Below are 4072 nucleotides of genomic sequence, written 5' to 3'. Positions count from 1 at the left end.
TGAGACAGGGTTGTAGCCTATCCCCGATGTTATTCAATCTGTATATTGAGCAAGCAGTAAAGGAAACAAAAGAAAAGTTCGGAGTAGGTACTAAAATCCATGGAGAAGAAATAAAAACTTTGAGGTTCGCCGATGACAGTGTAATTCTGTCAGAGACAGCAAAGGACTTGGAAGAGCAGTTGAACGGAATGTACAGTGTCTTGAAAGGAGGGTATAAGATGAGCATCAACAAAAGCAAATCGAGGATATCGGAATGTAGTCGAATTAAGTCGGGTGATGCCGAGGGAATTAGATTAGCAAATGAGACACTTAAGGTAGTAAGGGAGTTTTGCTATTTGGGGAGAAAAATAACTGATGATGTTCGAAGTAGAGAGGATATAAAATGTAGACTGGCAATGGCAAGGAAAGCGTTTCTGAAGAAGAGAAATTTGTTAACATCGAGTATAGATTTAAATGTCAGGAAGTTGTTTCTGAAAGTATTTGTATGGAATGTAGCCATGTATGGAAGTGAAACGTGGACGATAAATAGTTTAGACAAGAAGAGAATAGAAGCTTTCGAAATGTGGTGCTACAGAAGAATGCTGAACATTAGATGGATAAATCGCATAACTAATGAGGAGGTATTGAATAGAATTGAGGAGAAGAGGAGTTTGTGGCACAACTTGACTAGAAGAAAGGATCGGTTCGTAGAATATGTTCTGAGACATCGATGGATCACCAATTTAGTACTGGAGGGCAGTGTGGAAGGTAAAAATCGTAGAGGGAGACCAGGAGATGAATACACTAAGTAGATTCAGAAGGATGTAGGCTGCAGTAGGTACTGGGAGATGAAGAAGCTTTCACAGGATAGAGTAGCATTGAGAGCTGCATCAAACCAGTCTCAGGACTGAAGACCACAACAACAACAACATCACTCACGAATCGGTATTGATGATCGTCAACCCCACGACGCTAAGGGGGACCCGCTCAGTTGTCACACTCCGGTGAATTTACAATTTACTCCTCACTCGGCATATCCGCCATTGACACCGTGCTCTGCTCGACCTCCATTTTTTTTTTAAATTTTTGTCAGTCTTTCCAGTACTGCTTTCACCCGACACTAATCTCAAAGCCGTCTGCAGCGCTCGACAATCGACTCCTGTCTGCTATCGACCTGGGTGTCGGATACTAATATCTATGGTCGTGGGATAACGGGTCCCTTACAACCTAGATGTTATACGGTACAGGACGATATATGGATTATTGAATGTTAAAGTTAACAGTTATTTTCAATGATAATTGCTTAAAGTGAAACTACAGAGTGATTCTTAGTTACGTGAACGTCGCGAGAATCGAGCGGTAGCTACCGGTAGTTTCTCGCGCGGCACGTGAAATTCGAGTCGCTGGATTTAAGTTTCACCTGGTCGATGGCCGTCCGCTGTTGAAGAAGCCCGGGGCTAACCTGAATCTCGTCCAGCGAGAAAAATAAAGATAAAAACTGCAAAGCGAAGTGGAATGTGACTGATCCAGTTATTCTGGCCATGTTCGAATTAGCCACTATGTAAGATAGTACTGAAAAACTTAATACTTGGCATTAGATTGTTATCTTTTGTGTTTAATAAACGGTACTAAACACATTTGGAAGATAAAAAATAATAACAGTGAAACTTCCTGGCAGATTAAAAGTGTATGCACCGACCGAGACTCGCACTCGGGACCTTTGCCTTTCGCGGGCAAGTGCTCTACCATCTGAGCTACCGAAGCACGACTCACACCCGCTCCTCACAGCTGTACTTCTGCCAGTATCTCGTCTCCTACCTTCCAAACTTTACAGAAGCTCTCCTGCGAACCTTGGAAGGTAGGAGACGAGATACTGGCAGAAGTAAAGCTGTGAGGCGCGCGCGTGAGTCGTGCTTCGGTAGCTCAGATGGTAGAGCACTTGCCCGCGAAAGGCAAAGGTCCCGAGTTCGAGTCTCGGTCGGTGCACACAGTTTTAATCTGCCAGGAAGTTTCATATCAGCGCACACTCCGCTGCAGAGTGAAAATCTCATTCTGGAAACATCACCCAGGCTGTGGCTAAGCCATGTCTCCGCAATATCCTTTGTTTCAGGAGTGCTAGTTCTGCAAGGTTCGCAGGAGAGCTTCTGTAAAGTTTGGAAGGTAGGAGACGAGATACTGGCTGAAGTAAAGCTGTGAGGCGCGCCCGTGAGTCGTGCTTAGGTAGCTCAGTTGGTAGAGCACTTGCCCGCGAAAGGCAAAGGTCCCGAGTTCGAGTCTCGGTCGGTGCACACAGTTTGAATCTGCCAGGAAGTTTCATATCAGCGCACACTCCGCTGCAGAGTGAAAATCTCATTCAATAATAACAGTGTTTTGCATCTTTCTATAAATACTGGTGAAGATATTCATTCTCAGATGCCTTTTGATAGATGTTTGAAGGTATCGCCCTCAAACGCTGAAAGAAGTATTTAAATATTTAAAAGTGCGAAAATAGAGGAGTGTTATTTGCGGTTTAGAATATTTCGTCATTGTATGTTTCCAAAAGGGCATTTCGTGCGTCAGTTCAGTGGGCCATTAACTGAACGTGCCAGAGAAAATACTTTACTTCAACTCACTGAAAGTAACCAGAAGCATATTTAAAACAAAATACAAGGCCAATTTTATTTTTGAAATTCCGATCGCTCGTGAAATTAAAACGACAGTGGAAGTCCGACAAAGCTTTGTGCAGACGTGTTGTGCAGTGTTTGTTGTAGTATGATTTCCTTCGCGTCACGTTGCACTATTCGGTTCTGAGTAGGAAGTAAGTACGTAAACGTGCTCAAAACCTAAGAGTCTTACTTCACTTGTCAAATGTTTGTTATCATTCAATTTCTTTGTTCTGAGCGATTCTTCCTGATTTTATGCGCCCCGAATACGGTAAATGGGATGTGAAACAACGCGGCAATCGTGTAGGAACCTCGAAGCACGGCGTACTGACTGACGTTTATGATTCATACGGTCAGGGAAGGAAGCGAGTGTCAATCTTGTTCAGCGAGTGGACAGGCAAGGCCACAAAGTCGCCTGCGGAGGGCAGTTCAGAACAGGCTAAGAGGAAACTTCTTGGCAGATTAAATCTGTGTGCCCGACCGTGACTCGAACTCGGGACCTTTGCCTTTCGCGGGCAAGTGCTCTACATTCTGAGCTACCGAAGCACGACTCACGCCCGGTCCTCACAGCTTCACTTCTGCCAGTATCTCGCATCCTACCCATGCTGTGAGGACCGGGTGTGAGTCGTGCTTCGGTAGCTCAGATGGCAGAGCACTTGCCCGCGAAAGGCAAAGGTCCCGAGTTCGAATCTCGGTCGGGCACACAGTTTTAATCTGCCAGGAAGTTTCATATCAGCGCACACTCCGCTGCAGAGTGAAAATCTCATTCTGGAGGCTAAGAGGATTGTTGTCATTGGGCACTGTGCTTCTTCATGACAATCCTCGGCCTCACATTGGAACAAAGACGCTCATTCGACGGAATCTGTTTGATCGTACGTCTACAGCCCAGACTTGGCTGCCTCTGATTTTCATCCCTCCGCTCACGTGAACCGCTCGCTATGAGGACAGCGTTTTGGCACACCAAAGAACCAGCAGACCAGCGTAGGCAATAGCGGAAAGCACAATCGGCTGCCTTCTACAACGAGGGTGTTGGAAAGGTGGTGTTATGCCGTGCGCGTTCGCAGCACGTAAGACGCAGCCACTGCCTTCTCGAGCACCGTGTTCCAACGCTTCAGTGTCAGCAGCGAGGCGTGCTTCAGAGTGCTCACAGTGGGAGCGCCACAAGAGATGCAGGAGCCATACCTTTGGAGTCGACGGACCCTGTCAGGATGCAGCCCCACGTCATTAAGTCGCTTCGTCACGGCCCGGAGGGAGAGTCGTCTGGTGGGCCTCGTGGAGCACGGAGCAGCTCTCTTCTCAGTCGCGATGCTGTTACTGTGATAGCGTTTACGGGAGACGAGATTTGGCTACAGATCTGGACACGAGTGATTAAGCTGAGTTATGTTTCACCTTCTTTTCAGAATATATCTTCTAAATTGTGGTTGATTTCAACTTTCCATTTGGCAGTTTGT

General features: G+C 46.2%; 1 non-coding gene across 1 annotated transcript; it reads left to right on the top strand.

Annotated features, from left to right (window-relative positions):
* The first annotated feature begins 1891 nt into the window (after positions 1 to 1891).
* On the top strand, positions 1892 to 1965 carry Trnas-cga. The gene has a single exon. It is a non-coding gene; the product is annotated as a tRNA-Ser (tRNA).
* Positions 1966 to 4072: the final 2107 nt, after the last annotated feature.

The sequence above is a fragment of the Schistocerca americana genome, chromosome 5 (genome assembly GCF_021461395.2).
Source record: "Schistocerca americana isolate TAMUIC-IGC-003095 chromosome 5, iqSchAmer2.1, whole genome shotgun sequence".
Classification (NCBI taxonomy): Eukaryota; Metazoa; Arthropoda; class Insecta; order Orthoptera; family Acrididae; genus Schistocerca; species Schistocerca americana.
Note: the sequence above shows the minus strand (reverse complement) of the source record. Positions and strands in the feature narration are given on the sequence as shown.